Raw genomic sequence first — 20697 nt, 5'->3', positions numbered from 1 at the left:
ATAACCCATCCGGATTCCCCTGATCTATAATTATTCCTTATTTCTACATAGCTCGCAGAATTGTGCTAGGCACTTCACAGAAGACAAAGGAAACAAAACACTCACCCCCTAAGAGCGTACAATCTAAGTTTCTGACCCTGGAATGAAACCAGCATATGGGGGAAAAGAAGCAGCATTGGTTATGGTTGGTGGGTTTTTAAAAAATATTGTTTGAAACCGCTCAAGGAACTGGAATATTGGCAATTCCAGTGAAAACAGATTATGCACAGAGAGCAGCTGAGTCAATGATAGTTGCGTAGTATCCACAGTTTATTACTGATCCATTGGCCATTATCTTTGAAAACTCGTGGCGATCAGGGGAGGTCCCAGATGATTGGGAAAAAGGCAAATGCAGTGCCCATCCTTAAGAAAGGGAAGAAGGAGAATCTGGGGAATTACAGATAGGTCAGCCTCACCTCAGTCCCTGGAAAAATCATTGAGCAGACCTCAAGGAATTCATTTTGAAGCACTTGAAGGAGAGGAAGGTGATCAGGAACAGTCAACATGGATTCACCAAGGGCAATTCATACCTGACCGACCTGATTCCCTTCTATGATGAGATAACTGGCTCTGTGGATATGGGGAAAGTGGTGGATGTGATACACCTTGACTTTAGCAAAGCTTTTGATACGGTCTCCTATGGTATTGGAAGAAAGGACTATAAGGTGGATAGAAAGCTGGCTAGATCATTCGGCTCAATGGGTAGTGATCAATGGCTCAATGTCTGGTTGGCAGCCAGCATCAAGCTGATTAATGATCTGGACGATGGGATGGATTGCACCCTCAGCAAGTTTGCGGATGACACTAAGCTCGGGGGAGAGGTAGATATGCTGGAGGGTAGGAATAAGGTCCAGAGTGACCTAGACAAATTGGAGAATTGGTCCAAAAGAAATCTGATGAGGTTCAACAAGGACAAATGCAGAGCCCGGCACTTAGGATGGAAGAATCCTATGCAATGCTACAGGCCGGGGACCGACTGGCTAAGTGGTAGTTCTACAGTAAAGGACCTTGGTATTACAGTGGATGAGAAGCTGGATATGAGTCAGCAGTGTGCCCTTGTTGCCAAGAAAGCTAATGGCATATTAGGCTGCATTAGTAGAAGCATTGCCAGCAGATCGAGGGAAGTGATTATCCCCATCTATTTGACACTGGTGAGGTCACATCTGGAGTATTGCATCTAGTTTTGGGCCCCCCCATTACAGAAAGGATGTGGACAAATTGGAGAGAGTCCAGCAGAGGGCAACGAAAATTATTAGGGGGCTGGGGCACATGACTTATGAGGAGAGGCTGAGGGAACTGGGCTTATTTAGTCTGCAGAAGAGAAGTGTGAGGGGGGATTTGATAGCAGCCTTCAACTACCTGAAGGAGAGTTCCAAAGAGGATGGAGCAAGGCTGTTCTCAGTGGTGGCAGATGACAGAACAAGGAGCAATGGTCTTAAGTTGCAGTGGGGGATATATAGGTTGGATATTAGGAAAAAAATTATTCACTAGGATGGTGGTGAAGCACTGGAATGGGTTACCTAGGGAGGTGGTGGAATCTCCATCCTTAGAGGTTTTTAAGGCCTGGCTTGAGAGAGCCTGGTTGGAATGATTAGTTGAGGTTGGTCCTGCTTTGCACAAGGGGTTGGACTAGATGACCTCCTGAGGTCTCTTCCAACCCTAATCTTCTATAATTCTATGATTACATGGCTCTTCAATTTCTTATTAATATTTGTATCAAGATAGCTCCTAGGAGCCTTACTTATACAGCAGGATCTCATTGTGTGAGGTACTGTACAAATACAGAACAAAAATATAGTCTCTGCTCTACATGCTGTCAACACCACATATATGCAATATGTGTATCTTTGTATATATATCCAGGAGTCAGATCATTACTCAGGAGGGGGGCAGTACATGTGTCACCATTAATTCCACTGTAGCTGAGATTAGGAGGACCATAAACACTACATTGTGGAGTCTGTGAAATTTTGCACATGCACAGGACCTCCTGGCTATCATCATAATGAGCCTGGTGGGGTGGAGTCACATACTCTGTCCTCTTGGAAGTGGGCTGAGGTTTGGTGGTTGGATACACACTAAATAGCCATCACTGAGGTGCTATTACCCTCAGGATTTCCATTACTGTGGAATCAGTCTCCTCATTTCCCACCTTCTTCGTTTTCTGCCATCCTCCAGTGTATTGAATGTACCTAACCTAATAATAGTAGCAATAAAAATACACCTGCTCACACACTAAATTACACATACCTGTTTGCATACTGATTTCCAACCTGAGCAAGAACACTATGCCATTTTAAACCTTTTCAACCTCTAACTAATATTTTTAAACTGAGCAAAACACCATTTCTTACTGAGAAGTTAACTATGTGCCAAATATAACATTGATACCCAAGCAATTTTGGAGTTAGCCAAAAATAAAGAAAATATAAAAAGGCCTACACAAAAACATTTTTTCCTCCATAGAGCAGTGGTTCCCAAACTGGTTCCGCCGCTTGTGCAGGGAAAGCTCCTGGCGGGCCAGGCTGGTTTGTTTACCTGCCGCGTCCTCAGGTTCGGCCGATCGTGGCTCCCAGTGGCTACAGTTTGCTGCTCCAGGTCAATGGGAGCTGCTGGAAGCGCAGGCTGAGGGACGTACTGGCCGCCACTTCCAGCTGCTCCCATTGGCATGGAGCAGCGAACTGCAGCCACTAAGAGCTGCAATTGGCCGAACCTGCGGACACGGCAGGTAAACAAACTGGCCCGGCCTGCCAGGGGCTTTCCCTGCACAAGCGACGGAACAAGTTTGGGAACCAGTGCCACAGAGGTAATTTCAAGCTTTTACAAAAATTCTTTTAGAATGTAGAATGTAAAAAACTGTCAGGACATAACATCTCAATAACATCTCTGAACACTATGTATTGATACTGTACTAGGGTTTGTGGTTTGTTTTTCTTGTGTCTGATGAAAATCTACTACAGTACAAAGTAGAAAAGAAGGACTAACATGAGGAATATGCACTTAAAAGGTCAATTTCCAAGAAAACCATTAGCAACATGAAAATAGGGATTTTGAATAGCATGGCCACCTCAACCATAGTTATATTTAGTGACACAATAGTAATATTTTCTCCATTTCATAGATCTAATTCCTCACTGATACAAGAAGCCCAGCAATGCAATTTATTTGACCACGTTCTGTTGCATTTTTCCTGTAAATAATCTTTGTTCTATTGGGTTCTCTCTCATAATATTCTGACCTATAGAAGCAAAATGCAGAACTTCTATGTGTTTTCTGTTCAGTCTGAACTAGCAACTTCTAAATGATACTAATTTTGATTTTTGTTCCAAAGCATTCCATTCTACTCTAATCTTTTTTTTCTTCTGTCTGATTGAAATGATTTTTGATTGAGCCTCAGGGTAGTTGTTTTTTGCATTCAACTCTGATTGTTATTATTTATTGTGGGCAATTCAGTAGGGTCCAAAAGTTCTATTTTGTTAAGTACTATACAAATCCACAGAAAGACACAGTCTCTTTCCTAAAGAGTTGCTATCTAAATAATTTTTTAGAAATCATGAGTTTTGTCAATGAGGAAAATAATGATATTTAGAACCCAAGACATCTCTGATTGCTATTCAACCTCAGTCTAAATATTGGAAGACATTGGGCCAAATTCAGCCATGGAATAAATGACTACAACTCCCACTAACGTCAGTGGGATTGCGTTAACAGTAAGAAATAGACATTTACTTTGTAATTCGTCAGTTTCTCTTAAACCAAGGTTGAATTTGGTCCATTCTTGGCAAAAAAAAATAAAATAAAGATAATCGAAATTTTAGTTCCCCCTCTCTTGCAACACCACGGAAGTCCAGAGTTTGTGAATTCTGTGACAGATAAGATAATTTGGAAGCATGGAGTATTCAAAGACTATTTTACTGAGATATAACAGAAGCTATGTACACATGGAGTATTCCAAGACTATTGCATCAGCATTATAAATGTTATATTTATCTGCCTGGTCTGGTTAGTGATTTTTATTCCTGGCTAAAAGGAGGTGTGAAAGCATTTCCTGCAGGAACTGAAATCACTGGGGGATGGGAGGGAATTAATCCAAATCCCTAATACAGATAACAAATGTGTGGAAACTTCACTCCATGGGGAAAATACAGTGCACTGGTTTGAGCTAGTTTAAGAGGCCTGTCAAAGACCTGCAAACTGAATAAAATAATAGCCTTGACCTGGAGAGAGGATCACTCAGCCTTAATCCATGAATGCACATGAGACTGTTAAGAAGACAGACAGATTCTGGGAAGGACATGAAGCACGTTGAACCCTGCCAGAGACTCCATGTGAAAGGTGGGTGAAATCTGGTAAACTAGGTGTGTGTTATAAGCTGTTTATCATTTTATATGTTTTCTCTGTAATACTTTCCTTTATGAAGGCAGGCAGGCAGGCAGGCAGGCAGGTCACTTGGGGGCAGGGATAGCTCAGTGGTTTGTGCATTGGCCTACTAAACCCAGTGTTGTGAGTTCAATCTTTGAGGGGGGCCACTTAGGAATCCAGGGCAAAAATCAGTACTTGGTCCTGCTAGTGAAGGCAGGGGGCTGGACTCAATGACACTTCAGGGTCCCTTCCAGCTCTATGAGCTTAGGTATATCTCCCTTTTTTTATTATCATTGCCCATGAAAGAACAGGACTGCAGATGCAGAACTAAAAATCAGTCCCGCTGAGCTAATCAGTGAATTGAACCCCCAGTCCAGTCTGGAGGGAGTAGATCACAGGATTCCCTCATGCCCCAAGCAAGGTGACAGGTGGGGGTTCAAGACTTAAGAGGGATGTCCTTAAGAAGGCCATGAAGGAACCAGAGTTGCAGTTACCTTGGAAACTGTGACAAGTTCTATTCTAGCTCTAACAACCAGAGCCTTGATTATGGTGTATGTGGAGATGGTCCAACCCAGCAGCAGACTCTGGATGCCCTATGGCTGACTTGATCAGAATGCCTTCAGGAGCACTGAACGAAGACACATCATATGCATATGCACCCCCCACACAACTCACTCACTCACCCACCCCAGTCCCAAGTCATCCCACTTCATCCATTTAAGACCTGTACAGTCTTTGTGCACAAGAACCAATGTTGTGCAGGTGGGTGGAGGGGGGGGGAAGGAGAAAGTCATCCTTCTGCCCTTTTTGTACTTCCCAGATAAGCCAGCCACAGCCCAGCCCTTTAGATGTTTCTCCAAAACTGCATATAATGCTTTCTTATGCCTGGGTCTCTTCTACTGCATTCTCAGCACTGCATTTTTATTTTTCTTTCCAGCTAGGTCAGCATCTTCCTCAGAATCAATGAATGCCGTTCACATTGGAAGGTTATTTTTATTCATCTTTACCAGGAATACACTAATCATTTGATGGAGTTCTATCATAGAACATCCCAATTTATAGCCTCTCTGCTCTTCTGGTGGAGTAAAAGTTTACTGTATAGTTGGTCAATTTCTCAAACATTTAAGCATATTGTATAGGTTACTCATAGGCCTATGGTACAAAACAATACACTGAATGAGAGACTATAATATAAGTAAGTCTGAATGATTCATACAGTCTTCTGCAATTATATTTTATAGACGAATGCTGATGATGAACAGTTGTGGATGCATCTAAAGTGGTCACCTTTATTGCCAGTTCTATAGTCCCCTGTTTTTCACAATGGCATTTACAATATCTTCTTATCTCAGCACACTTTTCTTGTATTCAACACATCCTACTCTACTTCTTCTATAAGCAGACATCTTTATCTTGTTGTCCATTTCCTGTTCCTGCTATCACAGAGAGGGATATGCAGTCCTGTCCTTGGAGCATACACCTGCTGTTACCCCTTCACTTGTTTTCTTTTTTAATCTTACTGTAGCATCTGTTTCCCTCCAGACTCTCCTGTATTCAGCTGAAGTCGTATTTACTGATGTCCCCTGCAATCTTTTCCCTCAAGGCTTTGCACAGTTCAGTACATTTAACCATCTCTCTCACATTTCAGTAGATATCTTGGTTACTTCACCAACATCTTGGCTGCTACTTCCTCTGAGGAATCAACCTTTGCACACATCATCACTTTGCATCTGGCATTCAGGCCTTCAGTCTGTTAGAGCTTGGAATTTATTCTTCAGGTCAATGCTAATTTCTATCTTTTCAAGCATTTTTAATTGAATTTTGGTTGCTTTCTGCAGATTAGTTTTCCTCTTTCCAGTTTCCATCTTCTTGTTTGGCATAGACATTCATTAGAAGGACAGACTAGATAGAAAGACAGATTATGCACTACACACCATATCAGGCCACCCAACTCCATTCAGGATGGGAAAAGTTGAGTATTGTAATGGCTTGAATAAAGTCATTAGCATATATCTGCCAAAAATTAAGCAGTATAAGTATAAAGGGGACTGGCTCCAGTGTACTATTTAGTTGTGTTTTCCCAACTGGAAGTTATTTCTGAATAGAAAGAGATTGCAATGAATGAGTGGGTAAATTAAAAATTGGAAAGATAAGAGAAATATTTAGAATGTGTTACAATGCTCTGAAATCCTCTTAGTGCTGCTGTCACTGCCACAACCAGCCTGCTGCTCTGCTACGGTGTTAAATCAGCCCTTCTAAATGCAGTATTTGTCAGTGCACTGCTTCCAATTTTGTACCAGTACAGTGAGGAATAGGTAAGAATAGCAGAAAAGGCAAGTGCCTTTTTAAACCTGTATCAACACCAGATGAAAAAATGCAGTGTTGTCCCTGTTAAATCAGCATATTACTTGGTTCCCAATTTGAGACAAACTGTACAGGCTTCCTCAAGGGCATAATTTTTGTAGGCTTTAATATCCTGCGACTTTTCTTTTATTGGCAAGCATCACATAGCAAAGCTACAGTTAAGGGTCTCTCAGCATTTCCATTTTAGACTCTGTTTGTTCCAAGTTTTATCATCCATTTTAAATCACATGGGCAACACATGCAATTTTGTTTTAATAAAATTGACCGACATTAGCTAAACAATGTTGTGTTTTGTTTTGGTGCAGAGAACAGCAAAAATTAGTACTTCGATTGTGGGAGTTTTGCACGTATTTGTAAACACTGCTAGACTGAACAGCAGTTTAACGCTAAACCTGGTAATGGTATTGGCTTCAATGGGGTTAGATGGGGTGATTATATGAGCAGAATTTGTCCCTTAACGTCAAGGGCCCTGATTCATCAGCACTTCCTTATGAACAAAGAACGTAAGTACATGCTTAACTTTAAGCCTACACTTAAATCCACTGAAGTCAATAGGATTTAAGAACATGAATAAATGCTTTGCTGAATAGGGATAAACTTACCAACATGTTTTGCTGAATTGGGACCTAAGAGATAATTTTCACAAACATTTAGCTGCTTGTGTTCATTCAGTGCTGTGAAAAGTATTTAGAAATAACCAGTATAGCCATATAAGAAAACTACCTACTGGGTATGTGCATTAGCTATTTTATGTTCTCAGTCTTGCATAATAGTTATTATATATTGCATTGAAATTTGTACATTTTACAAAACTCTCCTATAATTATCTGAAAAAAGGTGATTACTTCTGCCTAATGGACTTATTCACCAAAACTCTGAAATGCTCTTGAGTTCTTTAGAAAAGTGCATTTTCTTCATAAGCTTGTGAGAATGGGTGAGTTGAAAAGGACTGTGGGCAACATAGATGTGAATGAAATGTCGGTCGGGTAGATTTAGTAAAGGGTTTTCATTTGTATAGATTTAAATTGCATTAATAATTATAGATTGTGAATACCAGGATTGAACCACCACCACTGAAATATAGTTACCTCTGTGGTGGAAGCTATGCTGTCAGAGCAACCACATGCTCTACCTAAAGAATTTAATGCAGCTGCAGCCTTGTAATCATCACATGAAAGTATTTCAAAAATTATGACCAGAGGTTTTTTAAAAGGTCTAGATGCACTGGTGCTTAGAGATGGGATAAAAGCAGAACTTTTTATTCAAACCTCCCCACAATTTGGAGTGGAGGGGAGAAGGAGACTGAATTAAAAGAAATCTGGATCTGTACCTCTTCTGGCTTTTGTTTTCCACAACCCAAAACCAAACCAACATTTTGCAAAACCCATCCACCTTTCACTCTTTTTTCTTATTTGTCTGTCCAATAAGGAGAGTTAAACTACTCTTCATCTACCATTCACATATGTCCCCCACAAGAAATAGGGCAATATCTAACATGGCTGACTGTATCAGTCTGTCTCCTAAGTAAAAGCATGAACTGAACACCTGAATATTTACCAAACACACAGTAATCGGGGCTCCTTCCTGAAGTGGTTTGTTTAAAAAGTCTTATCTCTCTGTCTACTATCACTTTCAACAGCCATGCAGGATTGTTATTAATTCTTAAGTATATGGGCTGTTATTCATCTGGGAGTGGAAGGGGAGGATGGAGCAATTATTGCAAGTTTTAGGTCACTGAAAGAGAATTAATTTGCACAGATGCTCCATTTCTTGATCAACTCTACAACTTGTAGCAATGGAATAATTATTGGTTAGATGACAAAAAAATAATTAATGGACTATAAGTTGCCACTATGGATGATCAGGGATAGTCACTGGGCCAGGGAAAGCACATGAGACTGATTCTATAGTATGGTAGTTAGGATATTCACCTAAGATGTGAGAGCCCCAAGTTCATGTCCCTGTTCCAATAACTATTTATAAAGAGTGGAACAGCTTCAAGAGAAGAGACTGAAAAAGAATCACCAGAATATCCCATAGCCTATGTAGGAGACCTCAGTTCATATCCCTTCTCCACATCCATTAGAGGGAGGCATTGACCCTGGATGTCCCATATCTTAGACAAGTTCCATATCCCCTGGGCTGAAGCTTATGAGGGAGGAGGTAGCAACATCTCCTCCTGCAGCCATTTTGTGAATCTAGTCCTTTCCTTTTGATAAAATGCCTGGAAGGCTACATTAATTTTTTGGGTTCAAACCAAAACTTTGCATATTGTCTCCAAAAAACTTTTCAATTTTCATTTTCTTTAAAAAAAAATTGTGTTTTTTTTGAATTGCCAGTAAACCAAAAAATTGATTACCCAGCTCTATTCCCAAACAGTTCCAGGATCAGGCAGCATAAAGGTGTCTTCACCTTCACTGTGTCTCCCCTTTCTAGTCAGGTACCTTGCATAGCTCAGGCAAACCAGGCAATCTGACCCATAATATAAATATCAATATCATATTCCTATAATGCTAAATCATTAAGTATACACACACTATTTATATATGTACACAAATATATTTTATACTTAGATAGGGATCTTGCAGGGATTGGTTCTTGACCTTACACTATTTAACATTTTTATCAATGACTTAGAAGTAAAATCATCACAAAAATTAAGGGAATGGTAAAAATGAAGGGTACAGCTCACTGATATAGAGTGATCTAGATCATGTGGCAAGCTGGGCGCAAACACACAATATGCATTTGAATATGCCTAAATGTAAATAAGAACAACTAATATAAGCCATACTTACAGAATGAGGGGACTATGTCCTGGGATGCACTGACTCTGAAAAAGATTTGGGGATCATGGTGGATATAATCAGCTGAATATGAGCTCCCAGTGTGACATCATGGCTATAAAGGCCAATGTGATTCTTGGATGCATAAACAGAGGAAACTCAAGTTGGAGTAGAGAAGTTATCTAACCTCTAATCTGGCAGTAGTGTGACTGCTTCTGAAATACTGTGTCCAGAACTGGTGTTCACCATTCAAGAAGGATGTTGATAAATTGGAGAGGGTTCAGAGATGAGCCATGACAATGATTAAAGATTAGAAAACACTGGAATAATTTACCAAGGGCATGATGGGTTCTCCATCACTGGCACTTTGTAAATCAAGATTGTATGTTTCTAAAAGATCTGCTCTAGGAATTTTTGGGGAAGTTCCGAGGCCTGTATTATACAGGAGGTCAGACTAAATGCCATAATGATTCCTTCTAGACTTGAAATCGGTGAACACACTTGCAAACATATCTAATTAGATTGTGTAAATTGCTGTAGTAATTATTTTATATATATATATATATATATATATATATATATATATATATATGATATTGTACTATAATGTATATGTAATCTGATGAAGATCATTGTCATTTTATGTGAAACTTTATTCTCTATTTTGTATTCTCTATTTTCTTTGAGGAGCAGTTGAAGGTCAGGCTATTAATAGTTATAACAAATTATGTTGTTTTGGTTAATTGAATCTGTCATATTAAAAAATTCTCATTCATTTGACACATAGTTCTCTCTTTCTGTTTATCTCACCCCAAATAACTCAGTGGCATTACTGAAACAAACTCCCTAAGTATTAGTTTCAGGTTGGCAAGAAAATTGACTCAAAAACAAAGTGTTATTTTAAATTTTTGGTAACTTACTGCAATTAGATTGCCCTGCCAGTGGTTTGTGGCTAATTTCAGTGCACACGGTGATTGCTTTCATTGTTTTTTCAACAATTAAGTAAAAAAAAAAGTGATTGGGAAAATACTGCCACTCTGTCAGAATGGGTTGCTGATCCCAACAACAGCATGTAATAGAGATGCATTCTGTTGCTAACAATACCACATTGTTGTATCCAACACTACTGTTAACCCATCCCACATTAATTTCCATGAAAGAAGTGTTACCATCACTGTTAAACAACTCTCCTATGACAAAATCCCATGTTCATTCCCTTAATGTTTACTGGTAAATCCTTCTCTACACAACTTCTACTCCACTAACCTCAACACACTCAGAAGATCTAGGGGTTGCTATTGTGATAGAAGAAATGTCAATTGAATTTCCACCACCCATTACCCAAGGACAAATATTCAGCAATATATTTGAAAAGTGTCCCAAGTGAATGAGACATGACAGGATTTTGCACGATATTGTGAGACTACAAGACGGCGGATAAGGTGGGAGATATCAGCACTGTTTTTGAACCTTACTAATTGTATGTTCCACATGCCGACTGCAGTCTGCACTTCTGTTTTCTGATGTCCTAACTTCACAAAGCCAGGATTCAGTGAGTAACTAGGCTCACTTGTAACATGGAGTCACTGTGCAGGTCTGGTGCTGCTACTGCACTAGTACCATTGGTGATTTGCTGGTAGTACTGTTTTTGCCTTCTCAAGAGTTGGATATCAGGTGCTCACCTCAAGCTGGGTGTTGGCCCAGAAAAATGTCACTAGATGCTGACATTCCCATGGCCTTGTGGAGAAGGGAGTCTGGCAATTCCCATCTTGAGAAGAAAGCCAAGGAGTTTTCCCACAGCCCCTCCATTGACATAGGAAAGGGGACTCCCCAGGAGATGCAGGAAGAAGAATTGACCAGCCCCTCTTTTTGCCCAGAAGAGACCAGGGAAGAAGTCCTCTCCACTTAATACCAGCTAGCTGTTGTGTCCCATTCCCATCCCCACAGTCAACTTGGAGATAAAGTGAGTGAATGGTAAGTGTGAGACTGTGAACTCACCATATGTTTGTTTGTTTGATAAGTGTGATTGTTTGACTGTGTGGTTGTTTGTTTGAAAGTGTGAATTGGGAACGCTTTGTTCCAAGTGGGCCTTGAGTGGTTGATTGGAGGGAAGGCTTTGAGTGAGGGCAACTGCTTCGAGCCAGCAGACTTATAAAAAAGCCAGATATAGGGAGTTTGCCTGGGAGTTTGCTGAGGGCGGGGCGGGAGAGTTCCCACAGAGTTTTTGCCTTTTAGGCTTCTGTGAGCAGTTAATACAACATCTGAAGAGGCTCTTAGAAGGAAGACAATATGGATAGTGAGCGATCAGCTTTGTGACCTGCACAGGATGTGCCATGTTTGTCTTTCTCCCAAAGGATAGAAGCAACTTCATCTGTATGAAGTTCAAGCTGGTCTCCATATTGGAAGAGAAAGTTAAAGGACTAGAGACCCAAGTACGATCCCTGCATTGCATCAGAGAAAATGAAGACTTTCTGGATAGCTGTCAGTGTTTGGTAATGCAGGCACATCATGCTGAAGAATCAGAGAGGACAGTGCAGAGCAGGGAAGAAAACTGGCAGCATGTGACCTCCAGAGGAAGAAAGAGGAGAACTCATGTATCCCCAAAGCAGATAGAGGTAAGAAACCATTTTCAGGCTTTCTGCGCAGGTACTATGTTGGAGAATAGTTTAGAAGAGTCATCTGAGGGAAGTGATCAGAAGGAGACCTCATCGACTGGAAGGCATGGGTTGCATTGTTCTAGGGATGGGGGTTCCATGACCACCACTCCTAAGAGGAGGAGATGGGTGGTGGTGGTCAGAGACTCCCTCCTAGGGGGGAACAGAGTCATCCATCTGCTGTCCAGACCAGGAAACTCAAGAAGTGTGCTGCTTGCCTGGAGCTAGAATTCAGGATATGAAGGAGTGTCTGCTGAGACTGATCAAGCCCTCAGAACACTACCCCTTCCTACTTCTCCATGTGGGTACCAATGATACTGCCAAGAATGACCTTGAGCAGGTCACTGCAGACTACGTGGCTCTGGGAAGAAGGATAAAGGAGTTTGAGGGGCAAGTTATGTTCTCATCCATCCTCCCTGTTGAAGGAAAAGGCCAAGGTAAGTAGTATCAAATTGTGGAAGTAAATGCGTGGTTACGTGGGTGGTGTTGGAGAGAGGGCTTTGGAATCTTCAACCATCCTTTGTTGTTCCAGGAAGGAGGATTGCTAGGAAGAGATGGGATCCACTACCAATGTGAGGGAAGAGCATCTTCGCAGGCAGGCTTGCTAACCTAGTGAGGAAGGTTTTAAACTAGGTTCACCGGGGGATGGAGACGTAAGCCCCTGACATAAGTGGGGAAGTGGGATACCGGGAAGAAACACAAGGAAGAGGGTGCAACAGGGAGGCCTCCTGATCCAGACTGAGAAAGTAGGGCAATTGGCTAGTTATCTTAGGTGCTTGTACATGAATGTAAGAAGCCTGGGAAACAAGCAGGAAGAATTGGAAGTCCTCGCACAGTCAAGGAACTATTATGTGATTGGAATAACAGAAACTTGGTGGGGTAACTCATATGACTGGAGTACTGTCATGGATGGGTATAAACTGTTCAGGAAGGACAGGTGCGGGAGAAAAGGTGGAGGAGTTGCCCTGTCTGTAAGAGAGCAGTATGATTGCTCAGAGCTCCAGTATGAAACTGGAGAAAAGCCTGTTGAGAGTCTTTTGGTTACGTTTAGAGGCGAGAGCAACAAGGGTGATGTCGTGGTGGGCATCTGCTATAGATCACCAGACCAGCAGGATGAGGCAGATGAGGCTTTCTTCAGACAGCTAACGAAAGTTTCCAGACCACAGGTTCTGGTTCTCATGGAGGACTTCAATCACCCTTCCATCTGCTGGGAGAGCGGTGCACTGACAATCCAGGAAATTTTTGGAGAGTGTTGGGGACAACTTCCTGATGCAAGTGTTGGAGGAACCAACTAGGGGCCATGCTCCTCTTGACCTGCTGCTCACAAACAGGGAAAAATTGGTAGTGGAAGTAGACATGGGTGGCAACCTGGGCAGCAGTGATCATGAGATGGTCAAGTTCAGGATCCTGACAAAAGGATGAAAGGAGAGCATTAGAATATGGACCCTAAACTTCAGAAAAGCTGATTCTGACTCCATCAGGGAACTGATGGGCAGGATCCCCTGGGAGGCTAATATGAAGAGGAAAGGAATCCAGGAGAGCTGGCTGTATTTTAAAGAAGCCTTATTGAGAATGCAGGAACAAACCATCCCGATGTACGGAGAGAATAGCAAATATTGCAGGTGACCAGCTTGGCTTAACAGAGAAATCTTTGGTGAACTTAAACACAAAAAGGAAGCTTACAAGAAGTGTAAAATTGGACGGATGTCTAGGGAGGAGTATAAAGATATTGCTTGAGCATGCAGGGGTATAATCAGGAAGGTTAAAGTACAATTGGAGTTGTAGCTAGCAAGGGATGTGTAGGGTAACAAAAAGGGTTTCTACAGGTATGTTAGCAATAAGAAAGTGGTCAGGGAAAGTGTGGGACCCTTACTGAATGGGGGAGGCAACCTAGTGACAGATGATGTGGAAAAAGCTGAAGTACTCAATGCTTTTATTGCCTCAGTCTTCACAGACAAGGTCAGCTCCCAGACTCCTGCACTAGGCAGCACAGTATGGGGAGGAGGTGAGCAGCCCTCAGTGGTTAAGGACTATTTAGAAAAGCTGGACATGCACAAGTCCATGGGGCCAAATGCAATGCATCTGAGGGTGCTGAGGGAATTGACTGCTGTGATGTCAGAGCCATTGGTCATTATCTTTGAAAACCCATGGCAATCAGGGAAGGTCCCGGATGATTGGAGAAAGGTAAATATAGTGCCCATCTTTTAAAATGGGAAGAAGGAGAATCCGGGGAGCTACAGACCAGTCAGCATCACCTTAGTCCCCGGAAAAAATCATGAAGCAGGTCCTCAAGGAATCCATTTTGAAGCATTTGGAGGAGAGGAAGGTGATCAGGAACAATCAACATGGATTCACCCAGGCCAAGTCATGCCTGACCAACATGATTGCCTTCTATCATGAGACAACTGTCCCTGTGGATATATGGAAAATGATGAAATACCTTGACTTTAGCAAAGCTTTTGATACATGCTTTGGTCTCCCATGGTATTCTTGCCAGCAGGTTAAAGATGTATGGATTGGATGAATGGACTATAAGGCGAATAGAAATTCGGCTAGATCATCGGGCTCAATGGGTAGTGATCAACGGCTCGATATCTAGTTGGCAGCCAGTATAAAGCAGAGTGCCCCAGGGGTTGGTCCTGGGGCCAGTTTTGTTCAACATCTTCATTAATGATCTGGATGATGGGATGGATTGCACCCTCAGCAAGTTTGCAGATGACAATGGGGGAGAGGTAGATATGCTGGAGGGTAGGGATAGGGTCCAGAGTGACCTAGACAAATTGGAGGATTGGGCCAAAAGAAATCTGATGAGGTTCAACAAGAACAAGTGCAGAGTCCTGCCCTTAGGACAGAAGAATCCCCTGCACTGCTATAGGCTGGGGACTGACTGGCTAAGCAGAAGTTCACTGTAACCCATAGGTTCTTTTCTGCAGGACGAGAAGCTGGATATAAGTCAGTGTGCCCTTGTTGCTAAGAAGTCTAACAGCATATTGGCCTGCATTAGTAGGAGCATTGCCACCAGATTGAAGGAAATTATTCCCCTCTATTCGACACTGGTGAGGCCACATCTGGAGTATTGCATCCAGTTTTGGGCCCCTCACTACAGAAAGGATGTGGACAAATTGGAGAGAGTCCAGCGGAGGGCAACGAAAATTATTAGGGGGCTGGGGCACATGACTTATGAGGAGATGCTGAGGGAACTGGGCTTATTTAGTCTGCAGAAAAGAAGAGTGAGGGGAGATATGATAGCAGCCTTCAACGAACAAAAGGGAGGGAGGGAGTTGCAAAGAGGATGAAGCCCAGCTGCTCTCAGTGGTGACAGATGACAGAAGAAGGAGCAATGGTCTCAAGTTGCAGGTTGGATATTAGGAGGTCTAGGTTGGATATTAGGAAAAACTATTTCACTTGGAGGGTGGTGAAGCACTGGAATGGATTACCTAGGGAGGTGGTGGAACTCCATCATTAGAGGTTTTTAAGGTCCAGCTTGACAAAGCCCTGGCTGGGATGATTTAGTTGGGGTTGGTCCTGCTTGGAGCAGGGGCTTGGAATAAATGACCTCCTGAGGTCTCTTCCAACCCTAATCTTCTATGATTCTATGAACTCCAGCATGGCAGTTGGACATGGACGTACAATTGTGAGAATGGGTGCATGACAGTCCCAGAGAAATTTACATTACTTTCCTTGGGCCTAGCCAGATGAGGTTTGCAAAACCTGGTCCTTACATTGTTTTTCTGTCAACCAAGAGAGACTTCTGTTGCAGGAAAAGTACTTTTTAGCTGTGACAATTTTAGACAAAATACCAGACATTTCATATCTAAAGCAGAACAGCACAAAAGGCCGAAATTTGCCTGGTTTCCTTCAGTGGAGAGAAATGAATATAGCTCTAGTAACACTTCCACTATATCAGGTGTTGCAGTGCCTTGTAATGTGGAGAGTTTAAAGGTAGTTAAGCCTCTGGAATAGTCTTCCAAGGGAGGTTGTGGAATCCACATAATTGAAGGTATTTACGCATGTTAAACAGTCTGGGATGAGATAAGTTTATTCAGTCCTTCTTCAGCACAGGGGGCTAGACTCAATGACTTCAAGGTTCCTTTTAGCCCTACACTTCTATAAAATTTTAGTACAGCTTGCTGGTATTATAAGTATCTAATGCAGGGGTCGGCAACCTCTGGCACGCGGCTTGCCAGGGTAAGCACCCTGGCGGGCTGGGCCACTTTGTTTACCTGCCGCATTGGCAGGTTCGGCGGACCGCAGCTCCCACTGGCCACGGTTCGTCATCCCAGGCCAATGGGGGTGTCGGGAAGCCGCGGCCAGCACATCCCTTGCCTGCATCGCTTCCCGCCGCCCCCATTGGCCTGGGATGGCAAATCGCAGCCAGTGGGAGCCGTGGTCCGCCGAACCTGCCGACATGGTAGGTAAACAAACTGGCCCAGCCCGCCAGGGTACTTACCCTGGCAAGCCGCGTGCCAGAGGTTGCCCACCCCTGATCTAATGCATTCACAAGCTGTTTGGAGCTTAATGTTCAACTTCTCCATACTTGGTTGGTGAAGCATGGTCAGGTGATCAGGGCACTCACTAATCAGGGACTTGGAAGACCTGCTTTGGCAGAGACTTCCCAGGAGACCTTTAGCAAGTACCTTTGTCTCTCTCTGCCTCAGTTTGCCATTGTAAAATGAAGATTATAGTACTTCCCTGCCTGACATGGTATTGGGAGGACAAATATATTGTGAGGTGTTCACATCCAATGTTGATGGAGGGCCAGATTAGCATTATGACAGATAAATTTACCTACAGATTCTTATTATTGTTGCCTGATCCTGCAAGCCTCCAGAAGGAAGATCTGCAAAGTTAAGGTTGTGTTTCATATGTGGGGAATCTGCTGTATTGGTTCCTTAGAAGAAGATACCCATTTACTGTAGTAACAGGGCACCACTGACAAAATAAAAATAAAATGTAATATTTTCCCCAATTTGGGAGCATATCCAAGGAACCCTTCCCTCATGAATAGTGAGACACCTCCTGAGGGTTTGTCTACATTGCAATTAAAAGCCCATGGCTGGCACAGGTGTGCTAAATCAGATTCATGGAAGTTGGGCTAAGGAGCTGTTTAATTGCAGTGTAGATGTTTGGGCTGGGGCTGCAGACTGAGCTTGAATGTCTACACCGCAATTAAGCAGACCCATTGCCTGAGTCCTGCGAGCCCAGTCCACTGGCACAGGCCAGCTGCAGGTTTTTAATTGCAGTGTAGACCTACCCTTAGATTCAGTGTGAAAAGCAATCCGGAAGCTAGTTTCCTTCTAACTGAAATGAGAAGGAAACCTAAAGAGACCTATCTTGCAACAGAACCTACACAGTACGATTTAGGATCAAGTAGTCCATCAGTGGGAACAAATTCTGTGGGAGGATCCTTAACAATTTGCAGTATGAAAAAAATTAAATGCTTTACTTCTCTGTATAATTTTCCACTTCTCTTAGACAGAAAGCTAGGACAATACTAAGAACACCTTGAAGTTCAGGCGTATTTGATGCTCATGCCAGTATCTGCTTGTAAAGCTGCATATAGCTGGGAAGCCTTTGACAGTGCTATAAAAGCTGATTTTCTGGCATTGCCTTAGCTCATTCCTGGAAGAACTGCTTTCCATGGTACAAACATTTAATATGTCTGAGCATAAAGCTTTTCAAAACACTTCACACAAGGTGAAGTCCAAGGAAGATATCTTAGTTCACGGCATAATTTGATCAGGTTTAAACATTCACCTATTCACTAACATTATACTTTCGGAGACACACACAGTTCAAAAACTGCCTGGGCAAAACAACTGGCAAGGTTTTCCTATAGAAAACTGTATATTCATAAGAACAATTATGAAATAACTCAAAAATATACAGATACTCTGTCACACCAGCTTTTAATCACAGTGTAAGGTACGCTTCTTTAACCTTGTCCTTTCCACTACAAACACACAGCACAGCATATGCATTATAAACAAACTACCAAAAAACACCTCCCCACACGCAACTGTCCCCCTGGGGAAAGACTGACAGATAAAACAAACCACACATGACAGACTTCAGTCACATCACTTACTATGCTGTTGGAAGGCACTTAGATACTATGGTGATGAGGGTGGTATAAGACTCTGAAAAGAATAAAATAGGGATTACTGTAGATATGTCTGGCAGGGAATGTTTAAATTGTCCTCAAGGGCTAAAGAGGGGCCAAAGTCACATGACTCAACATCTGGATTTATGTTTGAGCTTTCCAAACATTTGGGATGTACAGTTCAGGTCCTTGTCTAGTAAGTACTCAGGGAACACCATAAAAATGTCAGTGTGCCTGCTCTTTCTGTGGTTCAGTGGCTCTGACAACCTTTAGAGGTATCACAATAAAAACAAGACTTTCAGGATTATCACTAGCCTAACTGTCAATTGTACATGCACTAAGTTGTTCTTTGGGGGTATCTTTGCCATTGCTCATTTAAACTTTGCAGGGAATAGAGGATTTCCTTTTTGTCTTAATAAGAATGGTTATAAAACTTTCTGCTATGAAATATTAAAGCTAACTTTGCATCCTTAAACTCTATTCTCAGGGGTAAGTGTGTAATTAAATTCTAGCAGTTAAAGTCACTTAAAGGGTAACATACTATGGGGACAAGAGCTTTCCTGGGGCCTGGCCCTAGACTAGGGAATGGACTCCTCCAGGAACTAAGGGCCAACACAAACCTCACCGCCTCCTAGTCTAAGTTCAAGGCACATTTCTTTGACTTACCTTCTCTAGCATAAGCATATAGCAACATGTATATGTATTAAAAAAAATCCAAAACAAAAATATTCCAGCGTACACAGCTCTCCCCATAAGGAGAGAACAAATAAGTGACAGATGTTAGTCACATTGCTTAATGTACTACTGGAAGGCATTCAGATACTGAGGTGATGAGGGTGGTATAGCAACCTACATAGAACAGCACAAACCTGTAGATGGCATCAGGATCATTCAGTTGGTCCTATTTCTGCCATGACCCATTGTATTGAATTTTCAGCAAATGGCTAGTCCATTGTTTTCTAATGCCTGACCCCAGCGGGCAGCTGTTCTGCTCTTCACTCATGTGGAGCTCAGCTCCAACAGAGCATACCATTTATAGGGACTTTACTGTCACTGCTGACAGTGTACTCTTATGCAGGGTGGCTCCCTGATGTGTCTAATTATGTTTCGTTTTCAGTTTTATGAAATCTATTGCAAACAGCTCTTAATGCTTCTGCCTGTTTTCTGGTGTTGTGCCTTCCCTTTCATGTATTAAGTGTTTGCAAGTCTTCTATTAGATGTTTTCTACTTTAATTAGATGCTTGCAAGTCTTCTGGCTTTGAGCTTTATAGGCTACAATCAGGTGGAAATGCTTGATTTTTCCTTTTTTTTTTCTGTCAATTTTCTCTAGAATGTGCTTGAGCAGTTTTTGGAGTACACATGTAACTAGACTGTGCAAACACAGTATGCTAAGGAGTTCCAGATTAAAAAGGCGCACTCAAATTATCATGAATCGAACATGCATGATACAAAGAGCGGGCTATTTCTTCTGAAAATAAGCACTCACAGTGCAAATGTAATTTGGAGTTACATTATGGCCACAAATAAGGGTCTAATTTGCACACGTTTCTTTGATAATAATTTTGTACACACACTTTCCAGTTCCTTAACATACCAATTCCATTGCCTCTGAAAGAGATTCCATTTTATACATGGGTTATTCTTTGCTGCTCAGATACTTTTGCAATTAGAGTTCTTAGTTATATCATTATGATTTGGACTCCACTAGCACTAACTTATCCTGTTCTTTTATAGGCACAGTCACTGTTCCCCCAATCCTTAGACAACTTGGACTTCACGGAAGAGATGAGCCCACTGACATCAACTGGATTACTGTTATGAGTAAGGCCGAGTTGTATAGTCTAGTAAAAGGAATGAGAATTGGCCAGGAAATGGTACTGTACACAGAACAAATTTTAAAAATTCAAACAAAATCTCAACTCTTCCCTTCTTTGCCTTACTTCTAAATAACGCTCTTTATAATGACCTGGAAAAAATATCAGCTTGGGAACCCCACATTAAATTAAAAAATATTCCCATAAGTAAGAGTTTTGAGAAGGGGTTCAACTCTACAATTGTACACAATCTTTTAGGAAAGTAGTAAATATAAATCTAGGCAGAAACTGTATTGGAAAGAGACCTTTACACTGCAAAGCCAATATACTGCAAGGAAAAAAATAAACTGATATAGCAAAGAGATGGGAAGAGCCCTTCTGGAACAGAATGGGGAAGAAAAATGCCACAGACCCTTGAAATGCAAGAGTCCATTTAACTGGCAGGCCAAAGATTATTATGTTTAGATTCCCATGCCATAGCTACTGTATTAAGGGCTGCATGTAAAGAGCTATATGCAGGGAGAAATTTCCAGTATGCCATCAATCAGTGTTGCCTCTCCTTGCTCTGCTATGTA

The 20697-nt window shown here is 41.9% G+C and overlaps 1 long non-coding RNA gene across 1 annotated transcript in view; it reads left to right on the top strand.

Moving 5' to 3' along the window:
* LOC123375307 overlaps positions 1–20106 on the top strand; it is a 50939-nt gene extending 30833 nt beyond the window's left edge. Inside the window, exon 3 of the long non-coding RNA XR_006581392.1 lies at positions 20043–20106. This is a non-coding gene — a long non-coding RNA (uncharacterized LOC123375307). The remainder of the gene's footprint in view (positions 1–20042) is intronic.
* The last annotated feature ends 591 nt before the right edge of the window (positions 20107–20697 follow it).

This window comes from Mauremys mutica, chromosome 1, assembly GCF_020497125.1.
Source record: "Mauremys mutica isolate MM-2020 ecotype Southern chromosome 1, ASM2049712v1, whole genome shotgun sequence".
Taxonomy (NCBI): Eukaryota; Metazoa; Chordata; order Testudines; family Geoemydidae; genus Mauremys; species Mauremys mutica.
This window is presented reverse-complemented; position numbering and strand designations above follow the sequence as displayed.